Source organism: Equus asinus, chromosome 4, assembly GCF_041296235.1.
Source record: "Equus asinus isolate D_3611 breed Donkey chromosome 4, EquAss-T2T_v2, whole genome shotgun sequence".
Taxonomy (NCBI): domain Eukaryota; kingdom Metazoa; phylum Chordata; class Mammalia; order Perissodactyla; family Equidae; genus Equus; species Equus asinus.
Window position 1 is genome coordinate 73,591,976 of NC_091793.1, and position 23,969 is coordinate 73,615,944.

General features: G+C 37.7%; 1 long non-coding RNA gene across 1 annotated transcript in view; it reads left to right on the top strand.

Annotated features, from left to right (window-relative positions):
* Nucleotides 1–21,793: 21,793 nt before the first annotated feature.
* Nucleotides 21,794–23,969, top strand: part of LOC123285047 (uncharacterized) — a 28,137-nt gene continuing 25,961 nt past the window's right edge. The window contains exons 1-2 of the long non-coding RNA XR_011502779.1: nt 21,794–22,001; nt 23,030–23,092. This is a non-coding gene — a long non-coding RNA (uncharacterized lncRNA). The remainder of the gene's footprint in view (nt 22,002–23,029; nt 23,093–23,969) is intronic.

The following is a 23,969-nucleotide window of genomic DNA, read 5'->3' on the forward strand; positions in this document are numbered from 1 at the left end:
CCTGTTAACTTTGTTTCCATGTTTCCCCTTTTGCTGCTCAAGTAGGCTTAGAAGGCAGGTCAGCAAGTCTGCTGCATAAACAAACCTCATATCAGAATGAGATATCAGTCACCTTCCTTGAAGACAGCCTTATTCTCTACAAATGAAATTTCTTGGAGCTTCCTTTCTCTACCTTACAGTCAAAGAAGCACCCTTTCCTCTCTGTCCTGGCGAGGAAAGGAAAGCTCCACCAGTTATAGATAGCCAATAACTTATAACTATAATGCTCCTATCCTCTCTCTAGCTCTCCTAGTCTTCAAATATAGAATGGGATGTAAGATGGACAGTGGCTGGGATGGAGAACCAAAACTTGTTTTCTGGCCTTTCAAAATATCCTAAAGATGGCATCTCCCACTGATTGTTTGGGTGTCTCCTTGGAATAATGAGCATTTGTCATACCTCTGTCCCCACCATTGGTTTCTAGTCACCAATTGTGGAGCAAGAGGAAATATTTCATTTAACATCTCAGATGAGATTGACCCAAAAAGAGTATAGGTGTCTACTTTGCCTTTCACATGACGAAGCATGGAGCTGTGCACAAAGTAAACGTCATAAGTTCTCATTGAATAAAAAGATGACAAATAGGAAAAAAAGAGAGAAAAGTAAATAAATGAATGAACTACCAGGTCTATGTTTTGACTAGACCTTTTTATAGAATAATGCGAAAAGAATTTTCTTCAAAAGTGTCACGTAAAGTTAAACAGGTAAAAGTACAAAGTACGTTTTACAGTCAATTGTAAGTAAAATAACAGAGTATTGTGGAGAGAAGGAAAGGAGGCATAAATTCATATTGGCTTGTTCTAGTGCTCTATTGCTTGCCTATCAAGCACTCCAAAATCTACTAGTGCAATCACATTGCACAATATGGTTTTCAAATTCTGAGTGTTTTTCATATTATGTTAGAAATATAATGTAGAGTAAAATATAACATGATATTCAAGAGAAAAAGAATGGAAGCACTGGGTTTTGAAGCCGTTTTAAGTCAGTGCTCAATATCAAAATTTAACGTCAGCAAAATCTGCTAAATTTGCATAGATATTTCACCTGGTTTTAAAATGTTTTGTTATAAAATAAAGTAACCTACCATTTCATCATTCCTAATTCATCTCCTACCGAGTCACTGTGAAGTCTTGCCTGATCAGATCTGTCTCTCTGTGACATTTGCAGCTGCAGAGCTGCCAGCCTGTCAGCCAGGGTGAATTCATCCATCCCAGGACAGCGTATCCAAAAGAGTAAAGAAAAAGCATTAGTCGCTCAAGCAAATAGCTCTTACATAGGCATTTCTTTAGAAAATGGTAACTTTTCAAGAGCCAACTCTTAGAAGTTGCAAATGTAGTATAATTTCACTAGCTGGATATGGAATTAACTCTCAGAGTTGCCTCTTCCTTTGACATTGCAGGACGGCAGGCAAACTGAAGCTAATTAGAGTAGTAAGAATGGTTGCTGGTGAGACAAGCCAATGCCCTTATTTGGATAAAGATTCTCATTGCTTTGTTCTTGAAGCCTTCCATGGCTTCTTTAATCTACATTTTTCTTTCTTTCTTTGAATAACTTTTAGTGTACATTCCCATTGCTTACATTTTTGTTAAATTAAGTAAAGCACAAATTGGAAGTTTTGTTGTGATTCTTTTCTTTATACATCCAAGCAACATTGAGTGCTAGGTACACACAGTATTGTGAGGTGACTAGGATGATGCTTCTATTCAAAGAGGTTACAAACTAAGAAGAGGACAGGCAAAGGAACACCCATTGTGATTCTGTGGGGAAAGCACTATGAGAGTATTATGGGTAGACTGCCATCTGAGTGCAGAAGGAGGATGCCAACTTCAGACTGGGGTGTCAGGAAGCACTAACATCTCCTTTATATGAGATGATGCAGATCTGAGAGGCTCACCTCTACCTCTCATTTGATCCCAATAGCATTCAATATCCTTGAGCATTTAGAACAACATCTGGCACTCAGTGAAAACTTTTTAAGTGAATAGATAAATCAATGAAGCATTTTATTCTTGGGACATAGTTTCTTAAGCATTAGGAACTTAAATGAAATTATTAATTAGAAATCTGAAACTAAAAAGTAATTCAGGGGCCTGGCCCAATGGCACAGCGGTTAAGTTTGCACATTCCTCTTCGGTGGCCCAGAGTTTGCTAGTTTGAATCCCAAGTGTGGACATGACACCACGTGGCAAGCCATGCTGTGGTAAGCATCCCACATATAAAGTAAATGAAGATGGGCATGGATGTTAGCTCAGGGCCAGTCTTCCTCAGCAAAAAGAGGAGGATTGACAGCAGATGTTAGCTTAGGGCTAATCTCCCTCAAAAAATAAAATAAAAAGTAATTCAGCTTCAAGTTTTAGTAGTGTAAAACAATGTAAACTGTTCTTGCAATTTCCTAAATGTAACCTTCCAGTGCACGATCAGACTTGTAAACAAAAAGCCTACATGGGTTGTGATTGACCAGCAAACTTCTTTAATAACCATCTGTCATGCAACATATTTCCTACCCCATCTGCTATGAAATGAGCATAAGATAAAAAAAATAATATATTGTATTCCTACAGCTTAGAAGTAAAGGCTGTAAGCACAGCAGACGTGATGAATTAGTGTCAGAAAGCAGCAGGATACAACTCCAGAATAAAAATAATAATAATAATACTCAAATTTCATATGGAAGTGCTGTCAGAAATAGGATAAGGAAATGAAACTCGTAGTTCTCTGTTTGAATAAAAATACCAAGAAAGTTGAATTTAATTTTAATGAGTTTAGCTTAGTTGCATTAGGTTTTGCTACTAGTTTTAAATAATTGACCTCTTCCTGTTATAGACAGAACCACTAGTGATAGCACTTAAATAATCAATTCCAAAGGAGGATTGGAAGAGGAAAGAACTTATCCTCATTGGGGATCTACTAAGTGCCAAGCTGTTTATATTTATCTTCTTCCTTTTTCCTTCCCCTTTGTGCCTTTCTTCACTCCGTTCTCTCATTTCCTATTCTTCCCATTCTTCCTGTAGTTGAGACTGTCCCATTGTCCCCCAATATCTTCTCCCTCTTTATTCCTAAGTAATAAGTCAATTAATGTGAGCAGGACAGATAGCTGCCCCCAAATAAAGACCACTGTCCCTAGCCTTCCTTGCAGTGAGGTTCTGACCCACGGGAGGAAGTGCAAATGGTGTGGGAGATGTGATACTTCCTGCCTCCTTTCCTTCGTCCTACTCACCCAAATGAGACTATGACGCCCAGAGCTATCGCAAGTATCTTGGACTTTGAAGCTGAAGCTGTATTTTTAGGTTAGTAAAACAAGGAAACAGACGAAGCCAGGATCCTGATATAGATCCACCCCACCAGGCCTGGATTTATGTGAGAAAGAAACATCTTGTTTGAAACACTCTTATTTTAAGTTTTGGTCACTAATAGCAAATCTAATAGTAATATGTTTCCATTATTTCATTCACATAGTGTTGCTTGATTCATTAATTGATCAAACACAGTGGCCCACAGATGAGAAGAGGAGTGGCTACATAACAAACATCTGTTGAAAATTATTACACAGGGATTTTTATTCCCTCTATTATTTTATAGTTATGTGATCTTAAAGAAGTCACTTCATTCTCTGAATCTAAGTTTCGTTATCTATAAAATGATAAGTTTAAACCAGTGGTTCTCACCTGGGGACAACTGTCCCCCTAGAGGGCTTTTGGCAATTTCTGGAGACGTTTTTGATTGTGACAGTTGAGTGGTGGGGTGCTACTGGCATCTAGTTGGTAGAGGCCAAGGATGCCGGTAAACATCCTACAATGCATCCTACCATCCCCATGACTAGGGATTATCTGGCTAAAAACGTCAATAGTGCTGCAGTTGAGAAACTCTGGTTTAGATTAAATGTTTTAATTCCTTTCTAAATTCCAACAGTTGTTACAGGATTGGAATTATTCATTTATTAAGATAATATTATTGTATTTCTTGTGGTGACTTTGACAGTAAGATAAAATTCCTAGACAATGAAACAAAATAGGAAAATTTATCTTATATAGTACATCCTATGGTGAGGCACTTGCAAAGTTGGATAAATCAGCAAGGATTATTCTATTTTTCTGCTCTACTGTCTTCAACATGTTGGCTTTGTCTTCAAGCTGGATCTACTTAGAGCTGTAAAATGGCAGCCATAGTTCCAGATGTCACATGTGAAGAAGAAAATACGTAGCAGAGGAGAGTGATTTTTCCCTTCTATGTCTATTTTTATTGACAAGAAAAATCTTTTAAGATAACACCAAAAGACTTTTCCTAACAACTCACCCGCTAAAATTTTTTTCTGCAATTTTAGGTGACATCTGAGAACTGGGAACTGCCATCTCACAAACAGAAGCAAACCCAGGCTAAGGATGAAGCCAATCTGCTGAGGATAGTGGAGAAAAAGAGGGAAAGAACCTGGGTCCTTAATGACATCATTTCATTGCTCCACTAAGTACCCTTAGAAATACCATACCACAGAAATTTTTATTGTGTGAAATAAATTTTCCTTTCCAAGAACCACTTGACCTCAATCACTCACAAAAGGAATGAGACCATTGTTTCCTTTAGAATGTGAATCACTCACTGGGACTGGAATGAGGGCTCATCTCTCCGAAAGAATAGGCTATGTGGAAAAGGATGAATGTGGCAGAATCCTTGGGCTCAGTTTACTGGAAGGTACATGAATAAACAATAAACTGTGCAGAGTGATTCAGTGTGCCATGGAATATAATAATGCTAAACAAAGCTTACTTTAGTAGCAAGCCCCAGAAACAGTTTAATAAAAGCAAGCCAAACCTACAAGTGGATTTGAGAATTGACAATAGAATTGAATCTAAGAATTTAAGAATGGAATTGCTTTACGAATTGAAAAATAATAGTTTTATCATTGTGATTAGATTAAAAAATAACAAAAAAATGGATGGAGAAATTTTTGAAGAGAAGTAAATCCACAAGGCAGAGAGAGCATCCTCAGCTTCCTTCTGGAAAAAATTGGAATGTACATTATGACAGTATAAAAAACACATAAGAAGAAAACATGTAAGAATTGCCTCTGTGCAAAGAGATACAGTTGACATATTTGGAATCTGCATTGTTCATTCTCTACTTTTTGTACCTTTCACACTATATAACCGTCCAGTTTTATGTAAGTACAACATTCATAATTTATTTTAGGATATGAAAATATTGTATGAAATTTCAGAGCAGTCTATGGTGTAAGCCACAGTGACTTTTCATTTCCTAGACTAGCTAGATTTTGTGAGGTTGGTGTTTGGTTCCACATATTTTGCCCGCTATATTCCATTTTGTCTCACTAATTGTGTCATGTGTTTAGATTCTGCTTCATTAGATAGAGTGAAAATTTTCTGAGGGCAAGCATTTGAAGATAATGATGAGCTATATTCCACCCGTAATAGCAGGAAATAAAGTAGGAATAGAAAGAAATAAAAAGGAATGGCATAAAGAGAAAATCTCTCTGCTGGTGGCAGTGACAATGCTGCGATTGAATCAAACTTTTGTCACTGACATCTGTTCACATTTGGTATAGAGAATTTTAGTAGAACTAAAGAATGATAAATCTAGGTAACACTTTAGCACTTTAGTTTGAACTTTTAATTTTAGTAATAGTGAAAGTGGTGACGAAAGACGTAAAGTCAGGTACTCTAAACCCCACAGCTAATTGGACTGTGAGAGATTAGATGCCAGAATGCAAATACCTAGCTCTTGCTCAATTAAAATGCCAAACATGAGGGCAAGCAAAACCAATGGGGGATTCAGAGCTATTAATTGAGCTATTTCTATATTTTTTCTCATTTCCTATGAATGTTGAGAGATTATATTTTTGGTCAGCCCTTGTGCCTTGAAATTCTGCCATTTGGTTTTATTTTCAATATTTATGTGGAAAAACACTGAAACAGAAACTAAACACCTCCAACTAGATTGGACTCTTCTGGTAAATATCTCTCTAGTGTTTCAGCCAGTAGTGAAATTTCAGAACATTTAATTTGGCAAAGTTAAATGTTCTTAGCTGTCACCATTTTCTTTCTTTTTTATTTTTCTCTCAAATTTGCAGAGGGAGGCTTGAGATCTATTTTAACCTAATTATTTTTGACAGGCCAACTATACCAAACAGGATGAAATTATAACCTTTTCAGCTAATTGTTGTGATTATCTACTTAGCATAATGTGCTTGCCTGTCACATTAAGGAGATGCCTGCTGTGGGGATGCAGCTGGTAGTTAGGTATCAAGGGTGTGTCTTAAGAGTTCATTAAAAAAATCAAAATATGTGCGCCTTAGGGAATAGAACGGAAGAAGATCAACACCCGGGTAACTGGTCAATAAATTAAGGTTTTCTGCAGATGAATGAAAGGCTAGACAGTCTCTCAATCTGACTTTTTTGTCTCTTAAGGACCAGAAAGAGAATAGTGAATTAGGGATTTGGTGGCACATTATAAGTCATTTTCCAAGGGAATGCCATAAGGAGGCAGCTGTCCAGGTTAGGGTTGGGCATGAGGGGTGATGGAGCAGTTCATGAAGGAATTTGATGGAGCACAGTAGAGCAGGGGACTAAAGCCATAGTTAAGGAAGTGTCTCTTCTTTCTGGCCACTTCTTTCTAACGGCAGGAGTAAAGTGGGCTTGCAGTGCATGAGGGTAAGAGCATAAAGGGGGAATGAGAGCTGCAGAAGGTGACAAGTGGGAACAACATAACTTGGAGAAGGGACCATTTGGGATATTGTTTTCATCTTAACAATTTCATCGGAGGACTCCTTTGTCTTTTATTTTGGTACAGACACATCACTGGGATGAAGGACAATCAGGACATTTATTATTAATTATTTTTTTCATGAAGGGATGATAATGTCCACATTACAATTTCAATTTCTATTAGCTAAGGACAAGGAGAATCAGGACTCATGATTATATATAGGTCCAGGACCAGGAAATCTCATGACTAAAGGCTCTCTTGGTGCTTGCTGTGAGAACCAGAGGCCTCTTTTTATGGGTCCACCCTTGAAACTATAACCTTATTCTAATTGGCTTCAATATTATTCATAACTCACAGATAATTAAAGTGTATTCAAGACTTTAGAGAGGGCACCAAAAGTTAAACCCTTACTTTGGGCTCCCTGATATATTGCTCCTATGGTGTTTGACCTCAGAAAATGTCAGTCTAATATCTTTTGGGCTTTGTAGCCCAATAACCTTTCTAGTTTCCTTAGAAGAGTTGGTAAGTTTCACCTTTCTCTCTTCTAAAATATAGATGTTGGACTCAGGTAGCTCTCCTTCATTTGGTACAGAGCAAAAGAGAAAGTTAAAATAATTTACCTGTGCTTAATGCCTCACATTTGAAGACAAGAAAAGTGTGGCTTATTCTATATCAAACACAGTGGGTACATTTTACACCTCTGAAGAGAGAATTGATTAATCCATTCCTAAATATGTATTTATTGTTTGCTTGTTATATGCCAGACATTGTGCCATTCCTATTGTACCTGCTTTTTAGGCCCATGCTCACATAACAAGAAATCAGGCTGAGGTTGTGTCTAGTATATGTTCATTTAATTCTTTAATTTATTTGAGTATCTTGATAATAAAGCTCAATGGGACAATTAAGCTAACTTTAGTCCTGGAAAACTGCTTCAGAAAAATATCAGTTTGGTTAGAAGAGGCACTGGATGTGAATGCGAGATGAGGTCAGAGAGGCAGGGTGGTCGTAGTGATGGAGAACATGGACTAAGAAGCCAGGTGAGCTCAGTTTGTACCCATGCTGTACCATTTGCTGCCCAGGGGACCTTGGACAAATCATTTAACCTCTTCATACCTCAGTTCCTTCATCATTGAGATTAGAAGCATTGTAGGGCTTATCCATAGGATTGTTTGAGAGTCCAATGAGATAATACAAGTAAAATGCTTAGAAAAGTGTCTGACCCATAGGAAGGGCTCAGTAATTTTTAGATTATTGGTTTTAGTGGCCTCATTTTGTATTCTATAAAAATCTATTTTGCCCTTGCAAAAAGAAATTGGACATTTCCTTCTCCTTGGTGAGGGCTAGGGCTTTAGATCAGGAAAGAATTGGATTAAATGGTTAATAGTAATTTTGAAGTTGGGAGGAGTGAGCTATTATGACTCTGATTTTGCCATCCTAATATTCTCTGAGGATTGTGCCTATGTCAGAAGGTGTTTGTTTTTTCTCACCTCCACACTTGTCTTTCTATAGACTCCTCTCTATCAGAGTGCTAGAAGCTTGCACATGACATTTCAGACAGACTAGATTCTACCAATGGGAAGTACTGGCAGGAGAGTGGAAGGTAGGACAAGGAGAAAAGAAGGTATCTCTAGTCAGTGACGGCAATAAAATGGTGTTTTAGCATCCAACAGAAGTACTATATAAGAGATTGAGCTCAATCAGATCTTCATCAGAGAAATAAATTGCATGAGAAGGTGAATCAGAGTCCTCAGCAATCCTCCTGTGGGGATGCCACTGGTTATAGCATTTCCCACATCATTCTCAAGCAGCTGGCCTTGTAGAATGATGGGCCACTTTTGACACCAGTTGAAAGACAACACCTTGTATGCTTAGACTGTTTTCCTCCAGGATGTGATTTATGCTTTGACCTTGTGATGAATATATCATGCTGTTTCCTTCACAGCAAGAATACAGAAGTCTAGAAGCCAAGAGCAAAAGCAAGAATGGCTCACATCGCGAATGCACCAAATGACACACTCACAAATGTTTGCTTCCCATTCCTACGATTTAGGACTTTTCTGGTTTAGGAGTTTTAGTTTCCAGGAGGAAAATTTCTAAGGATCACAATATTATTTTAAACAAAGTCAAAGTCGAGACTTCTACCTTGTTCTTTTGGGCTCCTAATGCCATTGAACCAAAAGACAAATAGTGGTGTTACTATACAGGCTGGGGTTTATTTATTCTGATTAGCAAGTGGAAACAGAATGTTGCTAACAGAGGCAGGGGGAACTAAGAAACCCAGGGGTTCGCCTCGTAGTATTTCCATGTAGAGTAGTAAACATTAATGGAAGATTATGGAAATCCAGTAAAAGCAGGGCCAATAAGTAATAAGAACCTTCAAGAATAAATATTTAGGCCAAATCAGATAAAGAACACCACCCAGCTGAGGTATTGCCTGGGGCAAAAGGGATATGACATATGTCATAGATTAAGGAAGTTATAAATATCAACTATGTTCTCATGGATAGTTACAGAAGTGAGGAGTGAAGTGACTACTCATATTTTCCTATTTGCTTGCTATATGCATACTTTATACATTATTCATTTTTTCCTCTTGCCTTTTCCTACTATATTATGTAAGAAGTGTTACAATTGCATCTTTAGGTAATAGTATATCTAAGTGGGCTCATAAATAAATTAGAAATGAAATTAATATTATCCAGTCCCTTATTTATTCCCTTTTGGGAAAATGAAGGGGTGTATATTCATATTTATGAAGGTTAGCTGCTTTTTGTTGTGTGAAAAGCTGATGTTGTTAAGGCTGTTGTTTGGAAGTTTAAATATGGGAAGAATGGTGGATATAAACAAGCTGCCAGGAGTGGACTGTGCCAAATGGTATCTATGTTCTCTCAGCTTCATATTAACCCTTTTATATTCTTTTCTTGCCTACCAGGGCTGGAAAAATAGAAACTATGCCTCCCCAGATTCCCATGCCAGCTGACTTCCTGTCATGTTCAGCCAATGGGAGACATTAGAGTGAGGTTAGTAGACAAGAGAAAGGGAGACCCATTTTTGTTTGACCTAGTTTCTGGCAGTGCTTTCTAAAGTGGCAGTGGTACCACCAGCAGGAACAGTGGAGATGCTGGCAATGGTGACAGCAGGCTGTGTGCCTTGGTTCCAGATGTGGCAGCTCAGCTCCATCCACAGAATTTTCAATGGAACAGTGATCATGGGCTCAGAGTGGTAACACACCTTTGTTTCTTCAACCCTATGGGAGTCATGAATTCTGGAATAAATTTACCTTCCTCTTTTACTTCTCCAGATCGTTCCTCTCCTTTTAGCCAAATCCTTGAATTAAATTTAATTTTAAAAGTATCTAGAATTTTCCTTATTGGATATGGTCTAATATAGCCTCACATAGAGAATGCTTTCAGTTTTCCATCACTCCTTTATCCTACTGCTTGGGTTGCTTGGGACTATTACAGAACAAGGTCAAGGTGATAGAGTGGGGGAAGTGTGGCACCAACTTAGCCCCACTCACTTCATTTCTTGGTTTCTCTCTGCTCACTTCTAGGCCTCTGTCCCTTACTGTCTTATTACTTCTGCAGCCTTCTAAACAGAACTGAGCACCATCTACATGGGAGAGGGATCACTAATTCAAAGTACTCACAATCAGTCTGTGGTGTTTCTGAAATCATCTTTTAAATTCTCTCCAGAACTCTGGTTTAGGAGATGGAATTATTGTCCCACTTTTGCAGAAGCTTTCCCACACTGCTTTTTCAGAGATGGAATTGCGAGATAAAATACAGAACACTCAGCTAAATTTGAATTTCAGATAAATATTGCATAGAACATACTTATAATTTAAAAATATTGTTTATATGAAATTCAAATTTAATTGGATGTCTTAGATATATGTATGCATACATAAATGTGTATATGTATATATGTATTTATATCTCTATATAGGTTTCTTTCTCTTGCTAAATCTGGCAACCCTAGTCTGACAAGTTCATTGAAGAGTTTCTCTCTAACAGCTGCTTTGCTATAACAGAATGAAATTTTATGAGGCTTTATACTGTACAGGTCTAAAATAGTTTGAAGATTTTTAACCTTCAGTAGAGAGTTAAAGATAGCAGACTTCTCAAACCTGTGCTCCTTCCCTAGATTACTGCAGTCCTCAGCAGTAAGGTGATGGCATCTTAATGCACCAGACCAGTGGTTCTCAAAGTGGGGTCCCTGACTAGCAGCAGCAATATCACTTAGGAATTTGTTAGAAATGCCCCACTCAGGCCCCACTCAGACCTAATGAGTCAGAAACCCTGTGTTGGGGACCAGCAATCCGTGTTTTAACAAACCCTATGGGAATTTCTAATGCAAGCCAGAGTTTGAGGACCGCTGCCTAGTGTAGGCAAATATAGAGCATCTGTAATGTTCCTTCTTATTCTTCTATGCGTGCTAGAAGTCTTCGTTTCTTGACTATATTATTTCTCACTATACCTGTGTCCAGCCCCAGAATATTTTTTAATGTATCTCTTTAGGCAGGCACTACCAATTGATTTCCCAATGCGTTATTAGTCTCAGAGTATACTTCCAACTTACCATCCCCAAATTTGGAATCTCACTAATACTTGCTTTATATTCTAAAATATTCTCTTTACAACCTGCAATTACTTCAGCTGTAAGTTTCCATCAGGGATGGATCAAAATGGCCTAAGCTGATAGCGAGTTAAAAGAGCTTCATATGTTAGTGCTGGTTCCTCATATCATAAATGTGCACCTGAAAGCATTGAAATTCATTAGCCAAAGGAACTCTCTAATGCAAAAATTTAAGACACTGTGGATGGTAAGTTAAATAAATTATTTTGGTCAGTAAAGATTTAACAGCGGCCTGCAAATCACATTGGAACAAGTAACAGTTTATTATGTCTTTGCATAAATTGTGCTTTCAGTCTGTTGCCTTGGGGAAATCTGAGACATAAAATTCTTGTGGTAAATCCATTTGGGTTGATTTGGAGATTCTAATAGAGACACGGCTTGAATTCACAGAAAAGGAATCTTATTTTCCCATAGGTAAACAATTCTTGAAATAAAGCCATTATAAATTATGGTGTGGCTTATTTACCATCAATACACACCCTCTTAATTAGATGTTGACTGGATCAATTGCAAGGCAACGTTGGGTCAGGTCAATGTTGGAAAAAGAATGATGAAGGGCTCCTTGGCAAGAGGCCAGTTCTAATGAATGAAATTGAAGTGATTTCTTTCTTACTACGGATGCAGGATTCATGCTTCCAGGACAGATGCCTTGCCTGAGAGTCAGGAATGTTGGGCTTAAGCATTGATCTTAAAATATGCAGACAACTGATCAACTTCATTACTAAAAAAAATATTCTCATTAAAACAGTAATGAGATAGTAATTTTCATCTGTACTATTGGCAATTTAAAAAAAACAAATGAAGGATTTTGGACTTTCAATTGTGTAATGAGGTCTAAGTTCTCAGACTCTTCTTATAGGAATGTTAATTGCCACAAATTTTATGAAAGGTAATTTGATTATATACTTCAAAATTATTTCAAATATTCCCTTTGACTCAGTAAGTCAACCTATTATAACTTATCTTAATAACCAGAGATGAGTAAATATTTATGTACAAGGAGGTTTCTTAGAAGTTTTCATTTTTTATTTTATTTTTTTTTAAAGATTGGCACCTGAGCTAACAACTGTTGCCAATCTTCTTCTTTGTTTTTGCTTTTTCTCCCCAAATCCCCCCGGTACATAGCTGTATATTTTAGTTGTGGGTCCTTCTAGTTGTGGTATGTGGGACATTGTCTCAACGTGGCCTGATGAGCAATGCTATGTCCGTGCCCAGGACCAAACCGGCGAAACCCTGGGCCGCCGAAGCCGAGTGCGGGAACTTAGCCACTCCGCCACGGGGCCTACCCCTCTTAGAAGTTTTTAAAATACGAACAATTTCGAAAGAGCTTGCTTGAATGTCTAACAGTAAGGGAATAGCTAAATAAATTATGGTGCTTACGAGGCAGAATCATTATATGGCTGTTAAATCATTTTTATATAAAATTTTTATGATGTAATGTGAGATGGAAAGGCAGGACAGGATATTGTACATATAAAAATCTCAATCTTGTGTATATACACACGAACATATTTACAATAAAATGGACAAGAATCAAATGTATCAAAATGCTTTTAATCGCTTTCTCTAAGTGACAGGCTTAGTATCATCTTTCTAAATATATGTTCTCCCAGTATTTCCTAATATTTGTAAAATAATAATTTGTTGCATTTAAAATGAGAAATAAAGCTGTATACTATTTTATTAAAAAGTTTTATTGAAATATCCCCAAGAATCCCATGACTAGGTTCAAGAAGTTATTTATTCATTATTTTATAAAATTTGTATTTATTGAGTGCCTATTAAGTGCTAAGTGCTATAATACATACACATATACACACGCACATACAAATGATCTCAAGTAGTGATAAGTATTATGAGAAGCAAGTGTAGGGAATAATAAAAGAATAAGAGAGTGATGGAGTGGGGATATCATTTTAGTGTGTGTGTAGTGAAGAAAGGCATTTATTAGAAGACTTGAAGAAAATGAAGAAGCTGACCATAGAGCTATCTGCGGGAAGAAAATTCCAAACAGAGAGAAGAGCAAGTTACAAAGGTCCTTGGATCGAGAGTGTGTTTGGCCTGTTCAAGTTATACAAAGAGGCCACCATGACTAGAGAGAAGCAAGCAAGGGAAAAAATAGAAAAAAGGCAGAAAATGAAGCTGAAACCAGATTACATAGGACCTTGTAGACCATGAAAAATTGGATTCTCCTCTGAGTGAGAATGGGACACCACTGGGAAATTCTGAGCAGAGGAGCGGCATTGTCTGACTGATTTCAAAAGGATTACTCTAACTGCAATGTGAAGAAATGGGTCATAGAAGGGGCCAAGGTGGAAAAAAGAAAACCAGTTAGGAGGCTTTCAGTATAATTCATGTGAAGAATAATGTTGGTCTTAACTAGGATGATAGCAATGAAGGAAGTGATACAGGGTCAGATTAAGGATGTAGCTGAAAAACAGCCAATTGCACTTTTTGGTGGACTAGAAAGCCACAAAATGGAGGAGTCAGGATCACGCCAAGAGTTTGGTCTGATCAACTTGAAGAATGGAGTTGCCTTTACTGAGAGAGAGAATACTGTGGGAAGAATAGATTGATGGTTGGGAAGGGATGGATAGGGATTCAAGAACTTTGTTTTGGATGTGTTTAATTTAAGGTACCTAGTAGACATCCGAGTGGAGATATACAGTAGAAGACAACAGGATGCAAACATCTGGAGCATATGAAGAGGATATGACTGGAGATATATGGTTGCCATTGCAGTTCCACAATGCATTTAAAAGGATGGGACTGGATGATTTAAACTAAGGTGTTGACTTAGACGGAGAATGTGTCTGAAGACTGAGCCCCAAGACTTCCTAATGTTAGAAGTTAGGCAGGTAAATGGAAATTGTCAAAGGAGACCGAGCATCTGCAGCTCATATAAAACAGTTATCTAGGGTAGAGATTCTTGGATTTTAACGTATATATAACTCACCTGAGTATCTTGTTAAAATGCAAATTCTGACACTGAGTCTGGGTGCAGTTTGTGATTCTACATATATAACAACAGATAATGCCTATTCTACTGGACCTTGGACCACACATGGAGTAGCAAGGATCTAGGAGAGAATGGCAGAGTAAATTGACTAGGGAAATATACTTCTATCTCTGGGAACTTCTAATGATCTGCTTGAAATTTATGATCATGAATTTAAAATGAAATTAGCAAGGTTACGTGTTTTTCTAAGGCCACTTAGCTATTTGGGTCCAGGTGGGAATAGGTGGAGATTAGGATTTAACCTGGGTTGCATTTTCCTAAATGAGTTGGAAAGAGGGAGAGAGGAAAAAAATAACTCACAAAGTATGCAAGGGAGGGATTATAATGATGGACTATGAAATATAAGAACAATAGAGAAAGAAATGAATACATAAGGGGACGAGTGATCAACAGTAAAAATTGAGTAGGGTCAATGAATTGGAGGTCCCAGTGGGTTGGAAGAATGTTGGGCTTGGGAGACGAGAGGGGCTGAGATGGAAAGATTGGAGGTGTTAATGGAAGAATGACATGCTTGAAATTATGGAGGAATTACAGCTATAGTAAATTCAAGGTCTAGGTTATGATCATAGGGGTAGATAACTGAAGTAGAATGATGACAGAGTCAACTAAATGAGGAACAGATGCTGGAAAGATAATCTATGTGGAGACCAACATCACTGAGTACTGGGACAAAACTTGTGGAAGAGATAGAGCCATATGCTGAAATTTCAGGGAATTAGGGATAATGGTCTAAGATCCACAGATGCCTAGAGTAAGGAGAGATAGTGGATGGTGGAGTATGAGAGTTGTTATCGAAGTTCGGAAATATTTTCCATGCCTCTACTTCAAGGTTTTGGGCAGAAATGACCCCCAAAAGTTATGCCTGTTCATATGAATCACTTTGGTCAATTAATGTGAGTGTGAGATGTCACCTCTGAAATGCCATCTTCAAGAGCCAGTACCTTCGTCTCTACGTCTCCTTGTCTTTGCCACAATGAGTGACCAGATGTAGGTTCTATCCACCAGACCTCTAAATAACAGTGACAGAGATGGACACCTTAGATGAATGACAAATAAACATTTGTTGTTTTAAGTGAGTAAGATACCGGGTTGATTGTTAGTGAATCATAATTAAGACCATCTTAATTAATATACTTAGGTTGATAATATGAGCTTTGAAAGAGGTTTTTATTTGAGTCAGATTATGGGATATGCGGAACATTTGGACAAGGGATAAGAGATGTCCTGGCCATCTTGCAGTTATCAACAATTTAGGGTGGATGTTGGCAAACTTTTCTTCTACAGCTATTACCAACTAGTAAATATTGTAGGCTTTGTGGGTCAAGAGGCAAAGCTAAGGATATTATGTAGGTGCTTATATAACCATTCAAAGTGTAATCATTAAAATATGTAAAAATCCTTCTTAGCTCTCAGGACCTACAAAACCAGGAGGTAGCCTGTAGTTTGCTGATCCCTGATAGAGAGATTTATGGGATTAGATCTTTCCTCGATTTTCAGGAATGCCAACACAATTAGCAGAGAATTACTGCTAAACATTCTCCCACTCTGGCTGTTTCTGTTGTTGTGCCTATAACCTCCACTCTTACCTCCATTACCTATCACTTCCAGGACCACACAAACAATACTAAGATTACTCTCATTCTTTTAACATCATCATTCCAATACGGCCAGCATTAGCTACCATTTATGAAGTGCTTGCTCTTTTCTATGCTTTGCTAAGTACTATAGAATCATTAGCTCATTTATGGTTTACCACAATCCTGCGAAGTTGGTATATTATTTCCACTGAAGACTTGAGGAAACTATGACTTCGAAAAATTAAAATCTGCTGGTATTTAGTGTCAGCGACACCAATGCAAACAGCATTCCTCTTTCCACATAATGTCACATCTAAAGTTTGTATGACGTTACTCTTTAATGCTTTTCCTCCTGTTCTAGGCATTACTTATGTTTTAATTTTCCATGTCACTAGTAGAAAAACTAGCGGTGAGACAGGCAAGCTACACGATCCGCACTAAATGTTACGAATTCTTGAGACTGTTGATACATTCAAGTGTTCTTCTGTCCTGCTCTTTCTGAATTGTGTTAAGATCTCCCCAAAATTGGTTGGCTCTGGGCCTGAAATAGCTGCCATTATGTTAATTCGATATTATAAAGTGAGCATTTGAGGTCTTAAATATTTAAAATCAATGGACAATTTGTGAAAAAGAGGACTGATCAAGTGAGAGGTATGTGACATCAATTTCTTCAGTCTGTTTGAAGCTGACTTTGTTTTCCTGTACAAAGGTAAGAAAATACTGAAACTAAAACAGAAAAGTGTACTTTCATTGCAGCCAGGTAATGTGCTTGAGCTCTTGACCTGTCTTGAAAAAAAGAAAGGCCAACTGAATAATATGATGAGATCTAATACGATGAAAGTGGAATAGTCAAACAGATGTCGCAATAGAATAACCACAATAGAACAACCTCTGCTAACATTTTCCTGTGTATTTATTTTACATGCAGTTAAAACAAACAAACAGTAGAATAATACTGTTTTTATCCTTGCAATTCACTTATCTCCTTAAACATTATTTTCTGGGCATCTTTTGATTTGTGAGGCTCTTTATTAAAAGTTTGAGACAAAAATTTTTACATAGTGTTACATGATATGAATGTAACTTTTATATATATCTATGTATATTCCTTTTGATATGTAGACTCAAGAATTTTAAATTTTTCATAATAATAGTAAATTATGCATAATAATACATAAAATAAACATAATAATATGTATGATAAATCATACATAATAACACTAATAATGTATAGTCCATTATGTGTTAGTATTTGCAGCCATCTATGATCATTTCCTTAGAACGATTTCCTATAGATTGAATTTCTGATTAGATCTTAAAAGTCGATAATTCTTCAAGACGCATGTAATCACCAAATCCCAATTATTAAAAGTAGGGAATTTTCCTTAAAGCTTAAAGGAAGTAACGCAAAAATATCTTCTTTTTATCTGGCTTACTTGAGTGAGTGTCCGGGGTAGTGGTGGGGTAGGAATGGGAAGTGACAATAGATGAATTTCCCAGGTAACAGAAACTTTATCCTCTAAGTTCTGGTGTTTTCCAAAACAGTCACTGGTTTAGAGTCATCAGTAAAAACATTCAGCTTCTTTCAATTATTCGAATTGTTCTGTATATTCTGTATACAGCACATTGTATGTACACACATATGATACCTCAATAAATTGTAGGGTGATGGCTAGTGTGTATCTGGCAAGAGGGAAATTTACCTGTGTGGATGCTTGGTTTTGCTGTAATATTTTGCACTGAAATAATTCTATCAAATGATAGCATAAGCTAATTTAAGGCAAATCTATTTCTAGATCCTCTTCACTTTACCACTCCATTTTCTTATATCCATTAGAGTTTTAGTCCCATAAACAAATCATTATCTTTTAAAGTTAAATGGCTTCAAGCGACAGGTATAAGTAATTTTAGTAAAATAGGTGGGTGGAAATTGTAGATTTTTTAAAAGCAACCAATGAAAGAGAAAAGTTATATGTAAACTGAGGTTTTCTTTTAAACTGAGTTTTTAAAATCTCAGTTCTATGCTGTAAAATGCAGCATATTTTAATGTACTAAAGAAAGTGGCTCTTTAAAAAAGATTATTTGATAATTCCTTTGTGAAGTAATCATTAGATGTTTTCTTAGATCTGTTCCAGTACCAACATTCTTTGAAATAAAGAAGTTCCAGATAGAGAGGACTCTGCCATTTCACAGGTAACACTCTAGTAAGTGATGATTTTGTTCATGTTGTGATGCTATCCTAGACAGCCACAAGGGAGAATCATTACATTTTCATCATGGGTATTTTCAGGCTAGTGCAATTTAATAAATCATGAGACTTGAAAGATGGACTAGTTAATATGGTAGTGAACATTTGTTTGGAAAGCTTTTAAAGAATATTCTTCAGGAATAAAAGTGGAAAGAAATCAAAAAGTTAGATCAAGAGGTCTGAAGTTGATTAATTTATCATTTACCATTTTGGGGTCAAATACCAGACGCTTAATGGCAGACATTATATATTAAACACTAGTGATGGAAGGGGTCTTGGAAACCATTTAGTCCGATTCTCCCATTTTATAGATGATGAAGCTGAGGCCCAGGGACTTCCTCAATGACTTTGATGAGTTGTGACAGATCTGAAATTAGATCCTAGAGCTCCTGTTTCTCAACCCAGAGCTCTTTCCACATGTTGGCTTTATTGTGAGACACATAGACAACTGTGCAAATACTGGTTTGTACTTTCACTTGAAGGGCCATCTTGGGTTGATTCATCTTAATGATGTTTGGGTGGATAAGCTATTGTAACGACCTCTTCCCTCTACACTCATGTTTTCCTCTGTGAAGGAATAGACTGCATTACTTATCTGCTCCTGTCTACATTCCCGTTTTCTTTTTATCTGTCTGCCAGCCGATTTTTGTTAGGGGCATTTAATTTTCAAGCCCTGTCTGTGATTGGATCTATATGTCCTTCCTTCCACTACCTTTCCTGTTTGTCTGCTCCTACATATTCTCTTTATCTTCATTGTCGTTAGATATTTCATTTGCTGGACTCTTTTCTCATTTATAACGTGTCACTTGATTTTATTACATACTTTCAGTCTCAGTCTCATTTTGAGTAACATGTTTTTCTCATCTTCTTTTTTTCCCAGGGAAATAAAGAGGAAATACAGGGCAGAGGGGGAAAACATCCTTTTTGTAAAGTGTGAAAAGCCAGTTCTCAGTTTACCTGGCACTGTGTGTTTTTCTTGACCGTCTTTATTTTTGTAAATCTCTTTAGGATAAATGAAGAGTAAGCTCCTGAATTCCAGATTATACCTGAATTCTTAGATGTTTCTCAATTACTAAAGGGTTCTTTAATACTTCGACTATCTACTTAAAAATATCACACAAGAACTAGTCAAAATAAATCAAAAACTAAAATTAAGAGAACTGTACTAATTTACCATCTTTATTGCCAATAGCTCATTAAACATGTGACTATAATGTAAATCTAATTAAGTAACATGTTAATTGATATTCTAAATAGAGCTGTCTTTTAAAGAAATCTAATCAGGAGATTGGCTGATTGTCTTGATAATTTGTTGCTCAAGACATTGTGGAAGTAACTTTTGAATCACACAAGGAAAGCAGTTCCATTGTTTTATGATAGTGTCCCATTTTCTGACTCTCAGCCCCCATCATGATTTAAATGACCTTGACATAAGGATGGCCTCCAAATTACCTTGGAATATTTATAAAAATCGAATATGTATGCAAAAAGGCAAATAGGTTTGCCATCATTGATGGTCTGTAATGAAATATGACTGTAGATAATTGTCTATAAGCTCTAAAGACACACATTAACCTGTGTACATGCCTTCACTGTGGCCGGCATTTGTGGGACTGTGTCTTCAGGGAGCAAACGCACGCAGTGCCCACCATCAACTCAAACGCACTTCAGGGAATGGCATAAAATACATGACAATCTTCACTTATACTTTATTCATCTTTTGGATGGGGTAAAGTCTTCTTGTTTATTTCTATCTCTAAAGTTGTTTTTGTAATGATTCACTGAGTTGCAAATAAATAGGATTTATTCAGAATTTTTGAGTTGCCTCTCCAAATATTACCACCTTATCTTCAAACTCAACATCAACATAAATCGGTGGTTTCTATCTCGTTATCCCCCCTCCATCTCCTTACCTCTCCATCCGTTCCTTCCGTATCCTGGACTGTCTAGGTGCTTCTGCATTAAGTCCATCTCTTAACACTACAGACATGCTATTCCAGATTCAGTTTACTCAATCCAGTTGCCAAACCACACAACTTAGTACAATCCTTGTATCCTTCTGTTTTCTCACATCCTGTATCCAATCCATCAGTAAATTCTGTGGGTTCTATCTTCAGGTTCCTCCACTGCAAACATATTGATACAAGCTGTCGTTATTTCTCACCTGGATTACTGCACTAGCATCTTAATTAGTTTCCCGACTTCTGCACTTACCCCCTATTATTAGCACAGAGGCCAGAGTGAATGTTCTGGGATGTAAGTCAGAACAAGCCATGGCTTTTCTTCACACTTGCTGGTGACCTCCCACATCACTCAAAGGCAAAGTGGTTGCCCCGGCTTGTGGGTCCCTATGTGATATGCCTCCCCACCATTTGTCTAATCTTATCTCCCACCATTCTTGCCCTTTCTGGATTCCCTGCTGTTTCTTGGACATGTCAAACTTGGTCCTGCCTTAGATCCTTTCCACGTGTTATTTTCTCTGCCTGAGATGATCTTTTTCCAAATGTCTACATGGCTGGAGGGAACATTTTCCTTAGGAGCTGCTCGATTGTCACCTTATCAATGAAGCCTCCACTGGGTGACCACCTCCTTAAAATAGTATCACCTGTCTGCTACATTCCCTGTTCATTGTCACTTTCCTTAATCTCCCCCCATAGAGTTTATTATCTGAATTTATCTGTTTATTCATTTAATGTCTGTCTCCTTCATGCCTCCTAGAATGTAAATTCCGTGAGAGTAAGGATTTTTGTTTAGCACAGAGAGGGAGTTTAATAAATATATTTTAAAAGAATGCATACATGAAGAAAAGGAAAACATTAGTAAAGTGTTTAAAAACATAGTCCTTGATGTAAAACATATACAAGATCAAATAGCTGATCATGGGAAAAGCACTTCTTGCAAAAGGGTAGAAGGATACAGTTTTTATGTGCTGGTCATGTGAATTAAATGATTTACCGCATAAAGAGTTTATCAAAGTGCCTCTCAGCAGCAGATGCTCACACAGGGCTATGCTACTGCTGCTTCTCTCGCTGCCCTTTGAATTTGCATCTTTACTTCAAGAATAACAGAGCAAGCACCGGGCTCTCCTCTCAGGGGAAGATAAGCGCACTGCCACTGACCCTCCTTTGCCTCTCCCAGGATACCTTAATGGGCTAACTACCTGCCCATAACGTAGTATTTTGTTATCACAGGCTGTTGTCAGATACTTTACATCTGTGATGCACATCTCATTTTACTAAGCCATTGATTAAAATCAAACATGATGCAGCCTCTGACCTTGTTGACTTTTCACTGTTGAAGTAAAATCAGGGAATCAATAAAACACAAAAAAGCGTAAATCTTTAAGATCCTTTTGAAGTTGACATCTTCAAGGAGAAACTTTCTAGAATGAGGATGTTTACTGTCATTGCCAGATGAGTAACTGCTTCTTCTATTTCGCGTTTTTCTTTCCAAAGGAAACACACATGCACAATCTTCAGTTCATATATCTCCACAGTTGAAGTTCTATTGGCTGAAATGAAAAACCTTCATCTCGTCTTAACCCTTGTGACCATGTTATGTTTGTGGAGATCAATTGGAATGGGGCTTGGTAGTTAGGAGTGGTGAAAACATCTAAAGAAAGGAGTGGCAGAAGAAAAGGCAGAGGGCCCGGCCTGGTGGTGCAGTGGTTAAGTGCGCCCATTCTGCTTTTCAGCGGCCCGGGGTTCGCCAGTTCGGATCCCGGGTTCAGACATGGCATCACTTGGCACACCATCCTGTGGTAAGTGTCCCATATATAAAGTAGAGGAAGATGGGCATGGATGTTAGTTCAGGGCCAGGGCCAGGCTTCCTCAGCAAAAAGAGGAGGACTGGCAGTAGTGAGCTCAGGGCTAATCTTCCTCGGAAAAAAAAAAAAAAGGAAAGCCAGAAACATAGTTTTTACCCAGTAGCCAAAGCTGTGAATTGATTTAGAACTGCCAAATCTATTTTTTAGCTCAAATATACTTTATAGCACTGGAGGATATCCTTGTCAACATAGGGCACTAGGATTGTTTGGGAGTGATTTTAACAAGTGATATTGATAGACACAACTACCCCAGGCATAACCGTGGCTTGCTAAGTAAATGCTAGCTCCAGGCTAGGCATTGTTCTAGATTTTGATAAAACTTACATCAATAGACCCTCATAGTAACCTAGTGAGTTAGACGATATTTGTCATATTCTATGGATGCAAAAACATAAAAAAAGCATGGCAAGATTAGCTCAACTAGCAAGTGGCAGAGTTTGGATTTCACACTGAACCTGCCTGGACAATAAGGCCTGGGCTTCTGTTGTAATGCCTTCCAACAGGAACCTGAATCACTTGTAATACATGCCTGATAGTAAAGAATTTACAACTTATTGGCAGCATGGACAGGATCCATGAATCAAGACCAAGGCTCCTGGGGCTGGCCATGTTATGTTTGTGGAGAGCAGTTGGAATAGAGCAGTGGAACCACCTGTGGCCGAGTGGTTAAGTTCGCACACTCTGCTTTGGTGGCCGAGGGTTCGCATCCTTGGCGTGGACATGGCACCACTCATTAAGCCATATTGAGGTGGCATCCCACATGCCACAACTAGAAGGACCCACAACTAAAAATATATATATATACAACTATGTACTGGGAGGATTTGGGGAGAAAAAAGCAGGAAAATAAAATGAAGATTGGCAACAGTTGTTAGCTCAGGTGCCAATCTTTAAAAAAAAAAAAAAAAAGACCAGGGCTCCTCTCAACCAGATGCAAAGACTGTCTTTATCTCACCTCTCAGTCAAATCCAGCTTTGCTTTTGGATCAGCAGTTATCACGTCAAGACACTTTCTGGTGTGAACAGGTATGTATTTCAGAATCAGTGTCCTTTTTTTCTATCCTGTCATAAAAATAATCTCAAACTCTTAGTGGCTTACAAATAAACATTTATTTTTATTCTCACAATATGCATGTGGTTTGGTTGATGTAGGCAGGACTTGGTTGGGCCAGGTTGGACTCTAGGCTTCCGACCGACTTCAAGTCTCTGTCCTTACTGCCTGGGACATGTTCTCCCCATGGTGGATCTCAGGACTGCAAAAGAGAGAGAGATGTGATGGCTTGTATATCCTCACTCCAGAATTGGCCCACTGTCACTTCTACCCACATTCCACTGCCAAAACAAATTGCCGTCAATGGCACAGGAATGTATTCTCCACCACAGTAGAGGCACCGCAAAGCCCCATGTCTAAGGCATGGATGGAGGGAATGAAGACGTGGGAATAATGTAAAAATAATTTCTGCAAACCAAGCGTCGACTCCAAAGCCCACACTCTCATGGCATGGCTTTATCTATCTGAAAGGTAGGTAAGAGCATTTATCTCACAGAGATCTAGTGAAGATAAAGTGAGATAATGTGTTTAAACCATAGGGGATAATATCTTGCATAGTGAACAATCAACGGCAGCCTTTATTATTGTTTTTCATGCTGCACTTCTACTATTTTTACATTATTAGCTCTTTCACACCCCTTTGGTTCATTCAAATCAATAAATTATTGATCCCTTGTTTTACTCTTAACAAAAATTATTAAATAAATACTTATTTAATTGCTATTCTGGCTTAGCCTTACTCATTAGTAACTAAATCTGGTGCTTATCTGCTTGCTTGTTTGGCTTCTGGGCATCTGCATATTCAGATTCCTGATATACTATTTTTTCTTTAACTTGTCATGATTAGTTTAA